The following is a 21,788-nucleotide window of genomic DNA, read 5'->3' as shown; positions in this document are numbered from 1 at the left end:
CAGCCACTGATCCCTGCCATGGCCCTGCCCACAGGGCATCCTGCCCACCAAACCGCTCCAGTCAGGTGATGTCAGACAACATCAAAATACATTCAAACGATGCATTTCCCACTTTCTGGCAAAATCATGGCCATACAGTCCACGTGTTGGAGGCAGACTGCTGTTGGCAGAAGGGGGAAGCCCCAGCAGCTGCTCTCCCCATGGCTGGATGGCCATGGCAGCAGAGGCAAGCCTCTCACCACGCCCACTGCTGTAGAACCCAGTGCTTTGGAGTTGCTCCCACTCAACTCAGGCTGCTGCTACAGCAGCAGCATCACTTCACACATTTGATAACAGACTTGGAATGGCACACAGGACTTGCCCCAAGAGGTACAAAAAAATTTTTTTAAAGTGGAGTGGGCAGGAGAGTTAGAATAGTTTGCTCCTTTTTAATACAAGCATACCTGATTTAAGCAGGGACACTGGGCTAATCATACTGGGGACCGGTTTGTAATTCTTGTCTCTAGCAATTCCCACCAGTTTGCAAGCATTTTTCACTAAGGGGTAGATAAGATTTTACAGCACATCCATGAGCAAGTCTGAGCCTGAAGTCAATGCACAAGAAAATACTCCCAAATCTGCCACCCATGGGAAAAGGAAGCAGAAAAGCAGATGAAACAAGTGCCATTGCAGCTAAATTGCCTGTATTTATCCCATGGTCCAACCTTCCTGTACAAAAACACCTCAATTCAAACACACAGCTTAAGATCAAGGAATAAAAGTGCTTTGAGAACATTTAAAGCCTGATTCCTATTACTTTCAAGGAGAGGTCAATGCTAAATTCCTTAAAAACACAAATGCAGATCTATTTGGGACTGCATCCTTCAAAAGCAAAAATGGAGGTTTAGAATTGCAGAACTTTTTCCATTGGAAAAGACCTTTAAGATCATAGAGTCCTTCCAATAATTTGAGACTGCTGACACTGCCAAGGCCACCCCTAAAGCCTATCCCAGGACGGGATGCTATTGGCATTCTTGGCCACCTGGGCACCCTGGCTCTCAGCCACTGCCAACCAGCACCCCCAGGTGCTCTTCTGCTGGGCAGCTTCCCAGCCACTCTGCCCCCAGCCTGTAGCCATCCATAGGGGTGCTGTGGCCCCAGTGGAGGACAGGCACTTCACCTTGTTGAACCTCACGCAAGTGGCCTCAGCCCATGATCCAGCCTGTCCAGATCCCTCTGGCAGATCAGCACTCCCACCCAGCTTGGCATTGTCTGTAAACTGCCTGAGGTGCCCTTGATCCTCTCTTTCCCATCGTTGGCAAAGATGAGAAACACAACTGGTCCCAGTGCTGAGCCCTGGGGAACACCACCTGTGACCAGGCACCAGCTGGATTTAATTCCATTGAATTCCACCCCTCCCTGGGCCTGGCCATCCTGACAGTTTGTACCCAGGGAAGAGTGCACTAAGGTCTTCAGTCTTTTCCTCATCGTTTGTTCTGTGTTTCCACCCACATCCAGGAAAAGACAGAGATTCTCCTTAGCCCTCCTTTTGTTGCTGATGGATTTACAGAAGCATTTTTATCCTCTTTGCAATTTTCTAAGAAGAAATTCTCTACAGTGAGGCTGTTGAGGCACTGGGAACAAGTTGCCCAGAGGAGCTGTGGATGCCTAAGGAAGGGTTTGCATCTGCCCCTGCTCTCTCCACTTCCCTTCTTAGTCATGACATGGGGGGCCTGAAGCAACTCCAGACTGAGGACAAGGTGAACATGGCTCAGGCTCACACAGAGGTGAGGGGGGAGCTGGGCCGCTCTCTGCTGGGAGGAAGGGTCTTGTGGCAGCCCAGCCAGGCTGTGCACATTGCCAGGGAACAGCTGTGCCCTGCATGTGGCCCTGCAATGAGCTGTGCTGCTGCCAGTGCCCCATGCAGCTGGAGGGCTGCTCAGCTGTGGGGCAGGGAGAGGAGCAGGAGGGTGCATGTGCAGCTGAGCCATTGCTGGAGAGCACAGGGCTCTGGGCTCCCTGCTGTCCCAGGGCAGCCCAGAGGCCAGGCTGTTCCTGGGGTAGCTCTGTGGAAGTGGGGCAGGGTTTTTCCTATGGCCTACTCCAAGTGTCTGCCAGCAAGAGCATGTTTCCATATGCAGCTATTTAGAAGTTTCCAGGAAGTCTGTCCCATGAAATATGGAGCTTCAGATGATTTTCTTTTGTATTGCTGGCTCTGTTACATTTTGTGTCTCCCCTTTGCAGATCTGACTGCCTACAGCCTTACCAAGCAGTTTTCTCTGGACACTTCCAATGTTCTCTTACCCACAAAGTCTTTGTCTCCCATCCAGAAGAGCTCTAATTCCTCCAAGCTCAGGAAGAAGCTGCTGCCTGTCTGAAGAGTGTCACAAGAATAGGATTTATGTGTTAGGCTTCATAGTTAGATATGGATATATATTCTGATATTTAGATGTCGTTTTGAATAAAGGTTTTGATTGTATCTTTCAATTTTGATGACATATTTTTAATTCTATATATTTTATTTTCGTTATTAAAAAAAAATAATTAAATAAACCAAAAGGAGAATGTGAGACCAGGACCTGCCAGCCTAGAGATTATGGGAGTGCAGCTTGCTTGATGTGCCAGTGTCTCACCACATCCTTTCCTCACTGCACATCTCCACTACCTCTTTTGTCACATTTTCTTTCTGTCATTAGTGCTGCTCTTTGTTACTTGGCATTACAACAGGGCCACACATTGACATGTTTGGGGGACAATGGAACCAAAAGATCCTGTATAGTCAAAAGATTTCTACCTGGATATGTTGTGTGCTCTCAGAAGGCCAGAGCAAAGAAACCAAGAGAAGTGTGCCCAAATGCCAAAGCTTTGCTCCTTTGCAATCTCACAGAGGTCTGGCTCACAGGTGACTTCAGTCACAATTTCATAGGTAAGAGGAGGATGTGTATTTCACTGGGAAAAGATGCCCTGCTTTGGAATAGTTGTCTGTATGTAGATTTACCCAGGACAGCAGTCCAGCAGTGTTTTTTGCAACTTGCTTGCCAAGGGATGAGTGGGCTGTGAGGCCAATAACAAGTGACAAGGGTTCCTCAAATCTATTGCCACTGCAGCCTGGGTGCCCTTCTGCCCAGGGCTATGGGATCATTTGTTGCCATGGACCAGTGCTTGCCAGGGTAATGAATTCCTGCATAGCTGGAACAAGCAATTCTGGATTCCGCTCCAGCTCTTGGTGGGCTGCATGATCATTGACAATGCTGCCTTTCCAGAAATTATTCTACAGTTTCCTTTCATAGTCATTTGAAGATTTAAACTTCACATTTCAATTTGTTTTGCCTTAGGGAAAAATACTTCTGGGCCCAGTGCAAACTGTAACCTTTTGACAGCAAAGTCCTCATGGCTGCCAGCTTCTGATGTTCTAGAAGAAACTGCATGTGAATGTGTTAATTTTCTGAAGGAAAACTCTGTCTGACTCTGTGTCACGTGTCTGCATGTGTTGGCATAGCTATGGGTCTAGTCCTGGCCTAGTAAAGCCCAGGCAGGGTGGCATGTTGCAGGGAAAACAAGTCCACGAGCTTATGGGGTTGCCATCACCAGCAGAGCAGATGTGTCCTTTGGGGATTTCTCTGGAGACAAAATTAGGGACCTGCTCCATGCCACAGTATTCTCTTAGATCTTTCTAAACTATCCTAAAAAATGCAGTGAAACTTCACATCTCCTTGCACAGCCACTGTTTGGATAGGGGCATTTTTGTCCCTCCTCAAAGCCATTGCTCTTGCACACCAGAAACATGAACATCCACCAACAGGAATGATGCATGGCCCTCCTGCTGCTGCTTCAGAGCTCTGGGAAGTGCAGACCTGGGTATTACCAATGGGAACACTTAATTAGCATTTCATGCTCCTTCAAGATGCCCAGATCTCAGGGCTTTTAGTTTCAAAGCAGCCACTGTACTGGCTCTAGGGAAGAACAGTACATGGGAAACAGGGATTGCCAGCCTTGCAGAGGTGTGGGGGAAAACCTGGAGTGTCTGCATCAAAAGATGAATGGGAAGAGTGCAATTGCCAAAGCCAAAGCTTCGTTAGGATAGCAGGGTCAGTTCTTTACTGCCTGCTTGCATGGAAATAATTTCAGAACCTCCTTTTTGTATCTCGTGCAGAAAAGGAGATCTTAATAATACCATGCTACTTAAAAACACATTGTGATGCAGATCTATAGTGATTCCCAATGAAGCAGACTGCCTGCTTTGTCACTGACAGCCCTGGGGACCCTGCAAGAGACCATAGAGTATGCCATGCCTGTTTTATATCCAAGCAAAGCTTGAGTTAGCTTATTAGTGTGGAATAAATACAAGGCTAATAAAATGGACAATTAAATTGGTGACTTTGGAGGATATGCTCATGCTTTCACACGTCAGTCCTGTGCCTCATGCTCCCAAGGCTTGTTACTCATCATGAAATATTTCAATAAAAAAACACAGCTCCTGTGTTACATCTGAATACAATTGGATCAGATCATCAAGAATTCTGCTGGCAAGAACAAGACAAAAGCCGTCTGACACTCACTTGCAGCTGTCCTGGATTTCTGCAGCCCTTTGTGAAACGCTGCTGTAGGCAGAGTGTTTGGAGTTGGTTTGGGCCTTTATGAGAGATCTGTGTAACAGCATGCTGGGCTCTCCTGGCAGAAAACTGTCCAAGCCCAGGGACATGGTGCCAGCAGGAGTGGAGCAGCCCCGCTCCCAGCCCGAGAGCGTGAGCTGAGCCACGCCAGGGAGAAAAGACACCGAGGGGCTCCAGCCCAGCTACTTCACCTGCCGTGACCGCTCCACAGAGCTCTGCCTCTGGGAGAAAGTCGACGCTGGACAAGCATGGAGCTTTCATCTGCTGCTGGAGCTGCTCCATGACAGCTCCTGCTCTTCCTGAGGGAGAACCCAGCACCACCTTGTAACGCGTGTCCAGGGGGGATTCTCCTCCGGCATTCTGGGTCTTTGTCCCAGCAGGGGGACGGTGAGGTCTGGCAGTTTGATATCTAGTACTCACTGGCTTTTTTGCTTGCTTTTCAGCTATTCCACTTGTTAATAAACTGTTGCAATTTTTTTCCACTTTCATCTATTAGTATTAATTTCCTGTTACTGGAAGGGGATTGTTGGAACACTTTAGAGGAGACGACTCATTGCAGAGTGTCCTGTATTAAGTTCTCCCAAACTGTGTGAGACACATGGCTTCACACAGGAGCAGCCCCAAGGCTGCTGAGGGGAAGGCACAGAGGAAGACAAACCCAGTATTTCTGAGGGGAATTCTTTGACACCAAACCAACCTGAGTCGTCCAACAGCTGACCTGACATTTTGAGACATGGGCCAAAGGGGAAAGCTTGCAGTGTGTTTGGTCCAGGCCGGGTCATGCTCAAGGCAAAGGTGTGTCAGTGCACTTGGCTCCTTCTCTCCTCATTGTGTCCAGCACACACAGGAGCCCAGAGCTCCTGCAGAAACCATCACAGCACTCAGTGGGAGCAACTTGTGTCCAGTGCTCACACAGAGCCGTGTCCAACACTGCACCTCATTGGAATGAGGAACTGTTCCAGCTCTTTTAGGAGCTAAATTTGGCCTTCAGATCAGCTCCATCCCAGCTCTTGATTTGCTGCCCTGGCTGAGTTGCTGCTTGTGGCAACACTTGTTGCACAGCTGCCAGCCCTGCTCTGCTGGCCAGCAGCCACTGCAGGAGCTTGTGCTAGTGACATTGGACCTTTCAGATCTTCCTCAGGAAAGCTCAGGGCAGAACTTGTCAAAAGAGCATTGCCTGGGCCATGCCTTTGACATTAAATCTCTCCTCTGTGCTTGGTGCCACACACAGTAAATATCTGAGGAAGCAAGTTTTCTGCTCCAGAAATTTCTTAAATCAATCAGTTAAACTGTAACAGAACACAATCTGGGATGTGTAATCTCACTTTAATTCATTGTGCAGAAAGCTTCAGAGAGCTGTGTGACCTAAATGACCTTGCCACCAAGAACTCAGAAAAATGGGAGAGATGGAATCAGTAGCACAAGGATCTGCCTTGTGATTCTCCCACAGGCCTGAGGACACAGCCCACTTCCACTGGGCCATGCCTTTTTACCCTACATCAAAACCTCGTGCTTCAGATTGTGGTGGTGAATGCCCCCAGCCTTGTCTGGCCACACGGTGACCTGAGAAACGCTTGTCAGGCCTGGGCCTTGCTGAACAGCCCCTGGGCCCAGCTCCTCTTGAGCTTCCCAGAGACACCGAGCGCTGCCAGGCACTTGTGCTGTCTGACGAGCTCCTGGGGTGTCCTTTGAACTGCCTTGGAAACCGCTTTTCCTGCCTCAATGGCATGACATCCTCCTTCTCCCACTCTCAGAGCCAGGCTGCTGACCCACGGCGCGGCCACGATGAAGCGTTGATGGCTGAGGCCCCTCACCTGTGGCCCATGAACAGCGCTCCCAAAGGAGGCCCTTGGGGCTTTCCTGGAGCCCAGAGGTGCCAGCAGCAACCTCCCTCTGAGTGGGGCCTCGCAGAGCCAGCGCGCTCTCAAGCTTGCTGCACTGGCAGCATGACTGAGCAGCCATGGATCCTGGGCCAAGAGCCCCACTCCTGGAGGCTCCAGTTTAACCACTGCTCAGCTCCAGTGCTGTTAAGCTTTTAGGCCGTATTCCTTCTGATCCTTGTCCTTTCTGTCCCTTTCTCTAATGCACCTAAACACACACACACACACACACACACACACACACACACACACACACACACATAATTCTCAGAATGTTTCTCATTTGATTGACTGAATTTTGTTTCTTGCTTTTTTTCCCCATGTTGTTCCTTAACCAAGCAGTAAGTAATAATGTGAATGTTGCCAATTGTGAGAATCTGTCTGAAACTTCCCTCATTTTTTGCCTCTCGATCGTCATGAAAGCCAAGACCACCGGGGAAAGGGAAAGATCCTGTTCTGAAAATCCAGGTCTGTCTGGTCCATCAAGCCAGATTATTGCCTATGGGTGTGTTTGCTCAACTCATGGAACACTGCACCCGAGAAGGGGCAGTGTGCTCTCCTTCGCCTGCATCACCTAGCAACACTAGTGCTGGAATTTCTCCACCCTTCTGACTTGGCTGGACTTTCTCTCTGGAATGACCTTCCCGGAGGTCACCACAAAAGGACCCTCCATTCACCGTACATCAACCACCATGACAGATGGACTGAGATGGGAGAAGGTTGTCCCTCAAGGACTGAGACATGCGACCCCTACATGGAAAAGTTCCCCTTTTCTTCCCAAAAGAACTAAGACTGAAATCCACACCGTAGGGTGAGGGAAGGCGTACGTGGGGACCGGAGCAAGTTTTGCAAGCGACCACTGGACCGAGAAGACAATGGTTCTTGCCTACGACATCTGCTGCTGACGACACCTGCTCCTGATGGACTACTGATGGACTCTTTGTACCCTTTATCAATAGACTATTTTGAAATCGGTCCCCTTCCCCCATTTCAAAAGGACTATAAAAAAGGTTAGACCTGACTGATACCTTTCGAGATCTCCCCTGACGTGAAGACGACAGGCTCTTCGTCGACCGGACTTCGAGGGACTTTGTCATCCGCACGTCTGGTAGCTATATACCTCCTTGCCCTCCCTCTCTTCTTTTTCTTTTCCTTATTCTTTCCCCTTTTCTTCATTCCCCTTCTCTCTAACGCACCTTTTCTATGGCTATTTAATAAAAGTTCATGTATTTTGATTTTACTGCAAATCCCCTTGTCGTGTCAGTTTTTGCACCCTGAGATCAGTGAAAAAGAACCTTCACGAATCACGTCCTTAGGACAGATCGTGTCATAAATTGGCGTCACGGATCTTGGGTTCTGGGGACAGAGGAGTCTGCAGGTTACGTGTAGTTTGTAACAGGGGAAGGACGTTTCACGGCAGCCACACCAAAACCGTCAATTTTCCCGAAAGGGGTTGAACGGATTTAGAAAGCAAGGGCTGTGTTTCGAATTTCCCGCATACTGCACAAACCAAGGCGGAAAAAGCATTCTCCGAACTCTTTTTGAGGGTTCTGTCTCCAGAATATCACAAAAGATCTCTTGGTGCAAAAGGGGGAAAAAAACTGTTTCTGTTCTAAGAGTGTTTAACTGTCTGGGAAGGAAGAGACACCTTGAAGAAACTAAGCAGGGCCTCCCAGATTGATACTGTCTCTTCAACTGTGTGTGTGTGTTTAACTGTCTGGGAAGGAAGAGACACCTTGAAGAAACTAAGCAGGGCCTCCCAGACTGACTCTGTCTCTTCAGCCACCCAGGGAAAAAGTTGAGTGAAGGGAAAACACAGTGTGTGATTGTGTAACCGAAAACACCTCCCTGTTGTGGTCCCTAGTCCCTTCACAAGATGAATGAAGATTTTGGTGCCAAGGCAAAAACTGATTTTACACACTACTTGCTAAACACAATGCAAAACCTTCACCAGGCGGAGAGGCCTGGGCAAAGAGCAATTGGTTTAATTTAGAAAATGTTGTTGGTAGAATATGTTCTCTGCAACATGAACCAAAATTTAAACTTGGTGAAGATAAAACCATCCTCTGCTCAGTTTTGGGAGCCTGCCTCACAGCAGCCATAGAAACTCGCTCTAAGCGAAGAAGTGAGGAAAATGCTATAATAGACTCCCTTCAAAACTTAGTTGGAGTTTTGCAAAAACAATTAAATGAAGAAAGAAATGAAAATAATTTATTACGGGCTGCCTTGAGAGAGGTGCATGTTAAAAATTCACAGAACTTTGATTCCTCAAAAGAAACAGAGGAGAAGGAAACTTCTCACCTTAATCAAAATTACCCCCAAAAAGAATTAGTTCTGATGAAAAATTTTGGGGAACACTGTTGTTGCAATAGCATGAAACCTCAAATTAAAACAGAATGCAACTATATTAATGATGAGGATTTTGACCCACATATAATCACTAAAGAAATCCCATACACTGCTACTGAATTAACAAAACTTGCAAAGCAGTATGGGCTTCTCTCCCACAAAACTGAAACAAAATCTCTCACTGGGAAAGTTCAAACACATTTGTCAGAACAAGAAGCCGGTGGGTACTGGGGACGTGGAGTGTTCTTAACAACGGGAGACAGACGCATCCCATGGTCCCTAATTCAGCATAAAGCTTATTGGACAGAGGGGCTTAACCCCTCGGAAAGGGGAAACCTTTTAACCATAGCTGGTACCCCTGACCAACTCCTGGAAAACATTCAAAAAGCTGCCTGCTTGCAAATAATGCATGAAAGAAAGCCAACTACAAGCTATGAGTCACCAATGCAATCACCTGTAAAGTCTAAAATTATGACCTCTTTAATTCAAAGGTTTACAGAAACACTTAAACCTATAGCAATTTTCCCTCAAAAACCCATAGCAGCTATGTCCCCTATAGAAACACCAGATAAACTTCTTACTAACCAGAATAACCCATTTGTTCCCTCTTATGACTTGCCGAGAAAAGGGATAAAATGGGATTGGAGTCCTTCTCAAGAGAAAGCACTGCAATCGCTGATGTTTGAAGCAACAGCTCACCAAGCACTGGACCCTATCCATCCTACAGATGCCTTTCAGGTAGAGTGGGGATTTGCCTCCTCAGGATTGTCAGTACACATTGGGCAGCGGGGTCCCGAGGGTCTGACAAGGCCTGTTGGTTTTTATTCCCATGGTTTCAAAGATGCTGAGAGAAGACACTCTACCTGGGAAAGAGGTTTGTCCGTGGTTGGCTCAACTCTCATAGAAGTAGAAAAAAACTTAGCGATACAAGAAACTGAGAGCTTGGGTAGCAGCCAAAACAAGCTTGCCTCTGTGATTAAAGCAACCCCTCCCTTCTTCCCTGCTTCTGCTAACAGAGAGGGAGAAGGCAGTGCTCAGGCAGAGGAACTGTTAACCATTTGTAGCATTTTCCAGTGTGAGGGACAGAATTATTTTCTTGTCTGTATTAACATCAAGTCCTAGGCCGCACTTGTATTTGTGTTGTTTCAGGCCAATGCTTTTAAAAGAACTACAGGAAATAATACCGTTAAAGCAATACAGGGATGGTTTGGAATTTTCCTAAGCCCACAGGAAATTCAATCTGATAATGTTTCTCACTTTACTGTCAAAAGTGCGCAGGATTGGGCAAAAGGTGAAGGGATTGAATGGACTTCTCACACCCCTTACGACAGATGGGGGGCAGATGGGTGTCCTAAAATCACTGCTTTTTGCCCGACAGCTCCAAGCATAATTCCTTCACTACACGGACCAGATGATTTCAAGAACCCAGCACATTACCCTGGACAACCTCTTTTTGGTGGACCACCCCCTATTGTAGGGGAAGTACCACTGATGTTAAAAACCTCTCTGACAACCCCATTGTTCTAACTCTTTCTGCCTCTTCGTAGTAGATTCTGTTGTGCTTATTTTTACAGAAGAACTCCGTGGGACATGGAGACCTGAGAAACCATGATAACACTAGCATTGTACAACAAATATAATGTTTTCCCTTCCCTTTATGGTAACACAAAGTGATAACATTACACTTAACAAGTAAATTAAATAATAATGAACAAATTGGCTGCTACAAGTAAAAATCTGACCAAATTACAGCAACCACTGCAATCATCCTTAACACATCAGTGGCTGCTATCAAACATACTACCAAATTGGGAAAAGGTAAATGTAAACAACCACAAATTGGTGATTGATGCACTCAATGCTACACAAAATAATGTTTCCTTGGCTCTCAGCTGTGTTCGGGCTCAATTGTGGATGCAGTCAGTTGCTGCCTCAATTATAAAAGAAGGTGAAGAAGGCACTTCTCCCACTGAAATTTGAAAAATAATCTGGGACAGTGCTACTGACTTTGAAAGAGAATTCCAATCCTGGTGGAATTTGGTAAATTTCACTTATGACCCCATTTCAAACGTGGCCACGGCTTTTGTGTTAACCATACGCAGTGCTTCAGTGCATTTGGTTTTTCCTATTATAGCATTAGGGATAAATCATGACGGAGCTATTCTCTATCCTTCGGAGCATAGGGAATGGGCCCGTCAGATTAACAACAAATGGCAAACTGTCAATCTGGAATCTTGTATTGTCCGTGAACAACAAGGGTTCATCTGTGAAAGCAATGCAATCATAGCCCAGGATATCTGTCTGGACACAGAGCAGAATATCTGTCACTTTGAAATACATCCTAACGAGACTTCTGAAACAGTTCTCATATACATAGGCAATGGATGTGCATGCTTTAGAACTGCCTGTGATCTTGTATTTGTAGAAAATGTAGTAGTGGATACTAGGAATCATTCAAATTTCTGCGCTTGTAATTTTACCAGAATTGTAGGATATGATTTTTCTTATGTAGCTCCAGTTACCTCTCACCAGCTTTTGCAATCCAATTACACCCTGATTCACAAATTGATACCTACTCCAATTGGGATGAACCTCACTTTGGTAAGGCAGTTGCTGCTCCACCAGGACCTGGCTGAGATTCTGAGAAAGATCAAGAAAGATGGGCAGAAGACCCTGGTAACTGTTCATCAAAATGTAAAACAAATACATTGTGTCATGGAAAGAGTAAAGAGAGATGCTGAACACAAGTGGTGGGATACTCTTTTTGGGTGGTCACCAACTGCCACAAGTGTCCTGAACACCATGTGTCATCCTATTGTTGTCCTTTTGATCCTGGTTTCAATTGGTTTTGTTTTGTCAGCAATCTTGTTTGTCATGAATTGGAGAATGATGAAACGGTTAACAAGACTGACGTCCATAATTAATGCACACAATTTGGCTGATGTCCTTTTTACTATGGACGTCCCCAAGACAATTGACACAAGGCGATTATGAATCAGTAGATGTGTTTTGAAAAACCTTTTACCTTCCATCTTGTGATTTTGTTAAATTTATATTCAATTTATTACTTAATTATTGCTTTTACTTTTGGCCATTTGTGATTTTATTTTGATTATTTGATTTGATTATTACCATTTGTGATTTTTCAAATTATTTAAGCTATAATGCCATTATAATAATTTGTGAGTTTGTTCCAATTATTCAAGCTATAATATTATTTTGATAATTTTAAATTATTATTTAATTATTTGCTAAAAAATTGTTTTGATTTTGTTTTGCTAATTGCTTCTCTTTTTCGCCCTTCTTTTATTTCTTCTTATCTTTCCTTCTCTTTTCCTCTCTCTCTGTCATACTGTCCCTGTTTTCTGAGGTATGCTACCAGCGTGAAGGAGACTTGAGACCTGCTGATGAAGACCCTTTCAAGACAATCGTGAGTCACGGGGTCGTGTGAGTGTCTGTCCAAAACTTCCCTCATTTTTTGCCTCTCGATCATCATGAAAGCCAAGACCACCGGGGAAAGGGAAAGATCCTGTTCTGAAAATCCAGGTCTGTCTGGTCCATCAAGCCAGATTATTGCCTACGGGTGTGTTTGCTCAACTCATGGAACACTGCACCCGAGAAGGGGCAGTGTGCTCTCCTTCACCTGCATCACCTAGCAACGCTAGTGCTGGAATTTCTCCACCCTTCTGACTTGGCTGGACTTTCTCTCTGGAATGACCTTCCCGGGGGTCACCACAAAAGGACCCTCCATTCACCGTACATCAACCACCGTGACAGATGGACTGAGCTGGGAGAAGGTTCTCCCTCAAGGACTGAGACATGCGACCCCTACATGGAAAAGCTCCCCTCTTCTTCCCAAAAGGACTGAGACTGAAATCCCCACTGTAGGGTGAGGGAAGGCGTACGTGGGGACCAAAGCAAGTTTTGCAAGCGACCACTGGACCGAGAAGACAATGGTTCCTGCCTACGACATCTGCTGCTGACGACACCTGTTCCTGATGGACTACTGATGGACTCCTTGTAGACTATTTTGAAATGTGTCCCCTTCCCCCATTTCAAAAGGACTATAAAAAAGGTTAGACCTGACTGATACCTTTGAGATCTCCCCTGACGTGAAGACGACAGGCCTCTTCGTCGACCGGACTTCGAGGGACTTTGTCATCCGCACGTCTGGTAGCTATATACCTCCTTGCCCTCCCTCTCTTCTTTTTCTTTTCCTTATTCTTTCCCCTTTTCTTCATTCCCCTTCTCTCTAACGCATCTTTGCTATGGCTATTTAATAAAAGTACATGTATTTTGATTTTACTGCAAATCCCCTTGTCGTGTCAGTTTTTTGCACCCTGAGATCAGTGAAAAAGAACCTACACGAATCACGTCCTTAGGACGGATCGTGTCAGTTTCCCACCAGCTCCAATCTCCTCCTGCATGAGCAGACTCACACCAAGGAGAAGCCATTTCGCTGCCCCGACTGCAGGAAGGGCTTCAAGCACAACTCCACCCTCATCACCCACCGGCGCATCCACACTGGGGAGAGGCCCTACAAGTGTCCCCAGTGTGGGAAGAGCTTCACCCAGAGCTCTCACTTGACCCAACACCAACGGAGGCACCAGTAAGGGAAGCTCTGCAAATGCCGTAGTTGAAGGAAGAGCTTCATGCCCAGTTGCAGATTCATCCCCCACTGTAAGACCCACGTTGGGAAGAGCCCTGGTGATCAATGGTCCCTGTGATACATGCTGGGAAGACACCTGTACCTTTTCCTACCCTTGCCAACGACATGATATGGGCCTAACATGAGGGTCAGGCCATGGCCCTGTCATTACATTCACTCCCATCTCTAGTCAGTGCTAGGAGCACGAAAGAGACTCCCTGTCTCCCTGAAGAGAAGGGTATCCTTCCCGGGAGCGAGGATAAACATGGTTGGGTAGAGGCAGTCAGTGGTAATGTAGCTTTTCCTGCAAATCCTTTCTCTTATTCCTTGCAGTTATCGATATTGTTTCTGTTGCTGTTTGTTCTTTGTCTTGTTGCTATTCCCGATAAATTGTTCTTATCCCAGCCCAGGATCTTTGCCTTTTGTTCTTTCCATGGGAGGCAGGAGGGCAGTGAGGGCAGCGCGGTTTTAGCAGGAGCAGGACATTGGGGACCCAAAGTCCTAAACCTCAGCCGGTGGAAACCAATCCCTGGTGGCCATGCCAGCAGCCTTGGGAGCAGGTCCCTGGCTGGGGCTGTGGGAACCTCTTCCCTCTGGTGCCCAGGGACAGGACTGGAGGGAACGGCTGCAGCTGAGTCGGGGCAGGCTGAGGTTGGATCTCAGGAAAAGGTTTTTGCCCAGAGGCTGCTGGGGCACTGCCCAGGCTCCCCAGGGAAGGCTCCCAGCTCCAGGGCTCTCTGAGCTCCAGCAGCATTTGGACAGCACTGCCAGGCCCAGGCTGGCATTTTTGGGGTGTCCTGTGCAGGGCCAGCAGTTGGACGCCAGGATCCTGATGGGTCCCTCCCAGCTCAGCCAATTCTGTGGATCTGGGGGAACAGGGGCCTGGTGATGGATGCCATGGAAACTGAGCATAGCAACAGGGGCCTGGTGGTGGTTGCCCACTAAGGATCAGATTTGTCACAGGCTCTCAGAGGGGTTCCATGGGGACTTTCCAAGAGTCTCCACGCTGTTCAAGAGCTGGAATGTCACAGGCAGAGACAGGGGCTCCATGGACACCTCCCAGGGGTTTCTGGGGATGGTAAAGAGCCCTGTGCTCAGAGGCAGTCACAGCCATTCCATGGTGACATCCCAGGGCACCTTGGGCTGCAAAGGCACCGATCTGTCACAGGCACTCACGGGGGCTCCACGGTGACATCCCAGGAGTCCCCAGGCTGCCAATGAGCTGGGATGTCCCAGACACTCACAGGGGCTCCAGTCATGGGCACAGTGGGAGCTTCAGGCAAAAGCTTTATTTCTTTTTTGGAGAAACTCCTGATGAGTCATGAGATGGAGAAATGACACCCAACAGACACCGTGGATCCTCAAACCCCTGCAGGACCCCTAGACTTCCAAAATTTATTTTATTAGAGGAGAGTGGGAGTGGCTGGATCCAATCCCAGCCCCAGACTTTGGCAAAGCTGTAAAAGATTAGACAGGTAGAATTGAACCTTAATGCAATTTGTCCCACGGGATTTTCGATGGAATACTAGATAAATTGATATAAATACAGCTCTGATTGATTCTGATCATGATTAGACAGAATGGTTTGTTTACACCACAGATTAAATTTTAAAAAAGAGTTATTTACTCCACAGTATAGGAGCTATAACAATTATTAGCATATAGTGATCTAGGAAGCAATTTTGATGTCAACAGGGCCTTGCTGGAGTTGTTGGAGCCCATTGCAGGCAGAGCCTCCTGCTCCAGCAGGAACTGCCTTTCCTGTGCCATCAGCAGGGCAGGTCCCGCTGCAGGAAAAGCCCCAGGCCAGCCCCAGCACAGGGAAGGGCTCGGGCACAAGGGCAGAGTGCCGTGCTGGGAGCTGTGCCAGGCAGAGCCTGAGGCGCCAAAGGCACCTTGGCAGCAGCAGCTGCTTGCAGGCCATGGCCAGAAGCCTCCCTTGGCAGCCCGGCCTGGTGGCCAGCACTGCAGAGCTGCTGCCTCAGGGCTCATTTCTGCCTGGGCTCTGAAAAGCCACTTCTGCTCCAGGAGCCTGCCTGGGAAGCCATTGGCCCCAGCACCTTGGGGACAAGATATGAATGACAAAACTCTTCATGCCAGCAGAGACAAGGCAGGGGCAGAGCTGGAAAGGGGAGAGCCAGGCCCAGGGCACAGGGCTGCCATGGTGATGGCTGTGAGGTCACTGCCCCTGCAGCAGCCTGGCTGCCCTCAGCAGACATTCTGGCCAGAAGCGTTGTGAGGGCACCCAGCACAACAGAGAACCCACACAACAGGAATTCTGTCCTTGGGGATGAGAGGGTTTCACTGGATCAGGTTGCACAAAGCTCCTGCTCTTGGACAATTCCTGGGATGGGGAATGCAGTTCTCTGGAAAAACAGTTGCAGTTTTGTGCCACTCTCATCATTGTAAAATATTTCCTCCTTTTAACAAATGTAAATCCACCCTCATTCAGTTGAGTGATATTGACTCCTGTTCTGTTACTGCAAGATGTGGGACAAAATAATGTTGACCACTATTTTTCCATTTTCACAGACCTTGGAAAGTAACCAAAAATCTCCCAAGATGGGGTTTGGACGCCTCATCACATAACCAGGAGGTAGAAGGTGGTAGCACTCAGCTCAGTGGTGTGGAGACTGAGGACAGAACAGGAGCAGCCTGAGAGGGATTGAAGGGTGGTTTCAGAGAGGCTGGAGTTTTTCTTCATTGTGTAAAACACCCAGAGAAAGAAATAATGGCACCAAGGGTGTGGAGTTCCCCCGCCCCAGGAAGCAGGCATTCTACCCAGACAGACAGCATCGGGTGAGGAGCGTGATTTAAAGAGGATTCCGCCCCTCCACCCTGTGGGGCATGCCCCTGCAAGCCCAGGAAAAGACACTCCACCCCATCTGGTCAAATTTGGAGTGGCCACAGAATATTTTTCCTTTTCTGTAAAACTCATTGGTCCAAATTCTACTGCAAAGTCCCCGCCATTGATTTTTCCATTGGTTGTCCTCCTCTATCCACTCCTTTGCAGTGCCCTGCTCCTTCTGCTATTAGATCCCGACCCTAAACTCCACCCCTACCCTGTCATATAAAACCAATGACAAGCCACCACCCCCTCTCCCGATTTGTTTCTTGTTTTGGTCCCTGGCACAAAAAAGGATCCTGGGCTTTGCTAAACCAAGACACATCCTGTTGCCTTCCTTTCCCTGTTGGTCATCGATGCCTGCCTGAGGTCTGAGACTCCGGGGTCTGGGGGAGTCATTTTGCTGCTTACTGCAGTGGAACACAACACAAGGGCAGCTGGGGGGGTCAAGACTGGACACTAGGATTAAGGAATTTCCCTCCCAGGGCAGGGCTGTGGTGCAGAAGGAGCCTGGAGCAGCCCAAGGCTTTGTGTGGGCAGGCAGAGGCAGGCAGGAGGCAGAGCTGTCAGCAAAGGAAGGGGCCAGCCAGGTGGGGCAGCCGGGAGATGACGACAGCCTGCAGGGACAGAGGCGCAGGGCAGGGACACCGTAGGACAGCCTGGGCTGCACAGGGCACAGGGATGGGCAGCAGCTGCAAGGCCCTGACAGAGCCAACTTGGGCAGCACTTTGGCCATGGCTGCTGGCCCTGGGCCTGAGCCAGGAGGGGACAAGTGACCCTTGCAGGCCTGGGGCCTCATTGCCTCCTTGTCCCTGCTCAGCAGCCTGGCAGGGGCCACCCCATGGTGCTGCCCTTGGCATTGCACATCCCCACATGCCAGTGCCCATCCCGGGAAGAGCCCTGAGCAAGGAGGGAGGGACAGGATCTGCCTGGCCAGGGGCTGGGACTCAGGCCTGGGCCCTTTGCATTCCTGAAACACATCCAGGTTTGCTCAGCACCAGAGACACCTTTCCCTTGCTTGTTTCCACCTGTGATCACTGCCTCCAGTGTTCTGCTCTACCTGGAACCTGGGAACACATTCACATGAGTTGTGTCCCTCCTTGGGACCCATTAGAAGTTAAAGAAAGTTTGAAGTTTGAATCTGATTTGGAGTTCTTGAGAAGTTCTTTGAGGATACTCTGAGGGACTGAGTCTGATGCAAAGAGCACCAAAGCCCCAGAGGGTCATTAAAGTCCTGCTGCTGTGTCTGTGCTGCTGAGCTGGGCCGGGCTCCTGGCCCAGAGGCAGCTCCTGGCAAGGGCAGCGCTGCAGAGAGACAGCTCTGGCCAGGAGCAGCTCCTGTGCACAGCCCAGCAGGGCTGGGGCACTGCCAGGGCAGCTCAGGGACACCAGCAGGGCACAGCCAGAGCTGACAGGGGCTCAGCACTGGCAGGGGCTGGGGGATGTCCCAGAGGGGGCTGTGTCACAGCGACACCTCTGTGGCTGTGTCATGGAGGCACAGGGCAGCTGTGATGTCAGCAAGGGGCTGTGTGACAGCACAGAGTGGGCTGTGTGAGGTCACAGACTGGGCTGTGACATCACAGAGTTTGTTGTGTGAGGTCATAGAGGGGATTCTGTGACATCGCAGAGCAGGCTGTGACTTCATGGCATGGCTGTATGACATCATAGGGCAGGCTGTGAGGTCAAAGTGTGTGCTGTAGCATTTAAGAGTGCCAGAATGACATCACAGAGAGGGTTTTGTGACATCACTGAGGGAGTTGTGAAATCACATAGCTGTCTGTGATATCATGGAGTAGAGTATGAGGCCATAGAGCAGATCCTGCCATCATAGAGGGTGGCTCTCTGGCATCAGAGAGTGGGTTGTGACATTCTAGGTGACTGTGTAACATCATAGAGCAGGCTGTGACATCACATGGTGGCATTGTGACATCGCAGACTCTTCTGTGACATCTCAGTGCAGCTGCATGACATTCCAGGGTGACATCCCAGAGCTGGCTCTGTGACACCAAAAGGGTGCTGTGTGACATCATAGGGGGCTCTGTGACATCACATGATGCTGTGTGACATCACAGGCTGACTGTTTGACTTCATAGGGGGCTCTGACATCACAGGGGCTGTGTGATGTCACTGGGGAGGTCACGCTGCCCCAGCCCCCCTCACAGTTCCCCCAGAGCAGTCCAACGCTGCTCGTGCACAGCGGGGTCCCCTGTCCCCCCGGGTCCCCCCGCTCCCGGTGCTGCAGCCTCCCCCAGAGGATGTTCCACGAGATCGACCCCAGAGCCTGACACAGGGACGGGGGGCCGGGGCCTTGGGGGGTGGGACAGGGGGACAGGGACCCCCCAGCAGCATCCCTGTGTCCCCCAGGGCCAGAGCCTGGGCCAGGGCTCCTTCACCCTGTTCTGAATGAGGGTTTGAGAGCGCTGAAAATATCCCCAGCAAGGGAGCAGCAACAACCAGATTTAATATTAAGGGACAGCACCACAAACTTCCTTGGCAAGACACATTGTTGACTGGACACTTCAGGAACACCAAAGAAACAAAGCAACAAAAAAACCAAACAAAATCCAGGCAATCGAACCAGAGATGAACTGAGAACTGTCCCTGACTCTGTGTGTGACACAGGGACAGTGAGGGCAATGGTAAAAGGAATACGGCCTAAAAGCGTAACAGAGCTCAAACGTAACAGGACTTGTACCTCAACCTTAAGTGATAACTTCAGCTTCACAATTTAGCAAAAGAACAGAGCTTAACAGTATTTAACCTAAATTATAACCTATGATTTTTCAATTTAATAGAGGAATAACACTTAATGATGTTCAGCTTAGCTTATAGCATATTAAACATAACAACTTAGCAAAAGAACAACTCTTAGCAGCATTTAATGTCACTTAGACCTTGTGACTTAACCTTTCTTACAGGCCTGACTGACTCAGCTATCCAAGGCACTCAAACCCCTCCGAGAGCAGCATTTCTGCCACATTTCCCCAGCACATCAGGTTTGTGTCCTTTGAGGGACCAGGAACTGGTGAGACTAGAGGCACAGGAAGGTTTCTCTTCATGGAAAACAAAAAATGTGAACATGATAACATTTAATAAACATCAAAAGCCTTCATTCAGTTTCTTGTGACATCCCAGCAACATCTGACATGTGCACCATCCACAAGGGATTGCCATACAGGAAGGATTTTAGACAAAGACATAAAAAGAGGTGATAGAAAAGATAAAACTACAACTAAGATGCTGACTAAGGAGGTATTTAAACTTCTGAAAGATTGGGCAATTCCCTGATGCTCAAATCATGAAGCCAATCAAGGACGATACATTGGAATCAGCAGAGAGCATCTGGAGGAAGACTTCTGGGAGCAATGTGAAGATCAAGGATCCAGCTGCTCTAAATGAAGAGATGTCCTTAGACATGGCCATTTCAAAAGGAGAGCTGGAAACACGTAAAGGAGGGGGTCATGAAATATTAGAGTGAATGATGTTCATGGCAAAGATAGAGGGGAAGATCCGTATTTCTCCACTTGCCATAAGTAGAAGAATCTAGTAGAATCAGGAAATTTCTGCTCCTGGTGGGAAAACTTGGCCATTTCTTAAAAGTACTCAAATGACCCAGATAATAAAGATTTCCTTGTATATTATGAAATGTACAAATATTAAAACCTGTGCCCCTTTCCAGGCAGACATCAGCTGTGTGCCCATAAACAGGCAGTGCCACTTGTGCCCTGAGGTGTCCAGCTGGGATTGCATCCCTCCAAGAGCACCTGAGGGAGAGCAGAGCACCTTGCAAGCTGCAGATTGTCCCTGACAGCCCCACAGGGCTCCTGTGCCATCAACATCTGCTCTGCTCCAGTCTGAAACAGGGCCCAGCATGGTGCGGGATCATCAGAGAGCTGAGGTGTGTGCTGGAATTCAATGCCCTCCCCATCCCGCAGCAGCCCTGCATTTCCCTGCTCCAGCCTGGGTCTCCAGCACAGCCATGGAGGCTCTTTGGGCTCCTGACTGTTCCTGCAGCCCCCAAGGGCAGCTGAGCTCTGCCTGTGGCACAGTCAGCCCTGGCCAGCGCAGGCCATGCTCAGCAATTGCTTGTGTGTGCCTGGCCTTGCTGTCAGCCCCGGCAGCGGCTGCGTGGCCCCTTGGTGGCCCTGTGCTGGCCCAGCCATGGTGGCCCAGCCCCTGTGCAGGCCCAGCCCAGGCCAGGAGCATTGCGGCTGGGAACGGCCCCTGTGCCGTGCTGCCCACGGCAGCCTTGGGGCTCTGTGCCCCATGGCCTCCCTGCTGGGCAGCCTCTGCCAGCTCCTGCAGAGCCCCTGGCACCTGTGGGCCTGCACAGACAGCCCTGCCCCGGGCTCTGCCGGCCTCTGGGCCAGCAGAGAGGCCGGCCAGGGCTGGCCATGGCCGGGAACAGGCCCTGAGCCCCGCAGGAGGATGGAGCTGGGCCACAGCCAAACTCAGCCCAGGGCAAAGCTGGGCTCAGCAGCCAGGGCTGCCAAGGGCTGGGCACAGAGGCTGGCACTGACAAATGTCCTGGGCCCCCTCCCTGCTCGGTCCATGCCCCCAAGGGCACAGAGCAGCCTCCTCTCTGGGGCACTTGCCTGTTTTCAATGCCTTGCACAGACGCTGGCCCTGCCCCACACGGCCTGGGCTGAGTCCTGCCCCTGCACGCCCAGCCAGGCTGAGATGGACACTGATGGTTTCTGGGGCAGGCTCTCTGAGCCCAGCCCAGCTCCCTGCAAGCTCTGCCAGCTGCCCTGAGCTCTGGGCAGCACCAAGGGCCTCTCCCCAGCCCAGCCCAGCCGGCTCTGGCCCCACAGCTCTGCTCAGGCCAGGCTGCTCTGGCCACTGGCCCCACGGCCTCAGCCCCTGCCAAGGGCACAGCAGCAGCTGCAGCTCACACAGGACTCAGCCCCAGCCATGGGGGAAGGTGCTGGGCCAAGGCCAAAGGAGGCTCCCTGGCTGCCCTGCTCCCCTCTGGCTCAGGTGCTGAGAGCTCTGCAGCCCCTGCTGCCATCCCATGTGCCCAGGGCAGCTCAAGAGCCCCGGCCTTGGGGCCCTCAAGAGCTGCTCCTGCTCCTGGCCCAGGGCCCATCCCAAAGCTGGGGTAGCCACAAAGCTGTGCCCATTGCTGTTCATTGCTGCTCTGATGGGGATGGATCCTCAGCCACTTGGAGGTTGATGATGAATTTTCCTACTCCAGAGTCCTCTTCTTTCTTGAGCTCTTCACTTCAGGAATTCAGTGAGAAAAGCTCATAAACATTTGTTCAGCATGCCCAAAGAAGAAAAGCCATTTGGAATAACAGAAGTTTTCAAGTTTTCTGTAATTAATTAGACAGATATCGGAAGTGTATTCAAAGTGTATATACTGTCTTGAAAACAATGCAGAGAGAACAGTTTGTTCTGTTTAATTTTTTTTCCTGTTTATAGATTGATATAAGCAATGTCCAGTTGATATTGACCCCCAGCACCTTCTAATG

At 49.3% G+C, this 21,788-nt stretch overlaps 1 long non-coding RNA gene and 1 pseudogene across 1 annotated transcript; both read left to right on the top strand.

Annotated features, from left to right (window-relative positions):
• LOC135306131 (zinc finger protein 208-like) overlaps positions 1-21,788 on the top strand; it is a 378,562-nt pseudogene that overhangs the window by 162,624 nt on the left and 194,150 nt on the right.
• On the top strand, positions 1,417-2,466 carry LOC135305797 (uncharacterized). Its single transcript, XR_010366781.1, has 2 exons — positions 1,417-1,766; positions 2,224-2,466. It is a non-coding gene; the product is annotated as an uncharacterized LOC135305797 (long non-coding RNA).

This window comes from Passer domesticus, chromosome 8 (genome assembly GCF_036417665.1).
Source record: "Passer domesticus isolate bPasDom1 chromosome 8, bPasDom1.hap1, whole genome shotgun sequence".
Taxonomy (NCBI): Eukaryota; Metazoa; Chordata; class Aves; order Passeriformes; family Passeridae; genus Passer; species Passer domesticus.
Note: the sequence above shows the minus strand (reverse complement) of the source record. Positions and strands in the feature narration are given on the sequence as shown.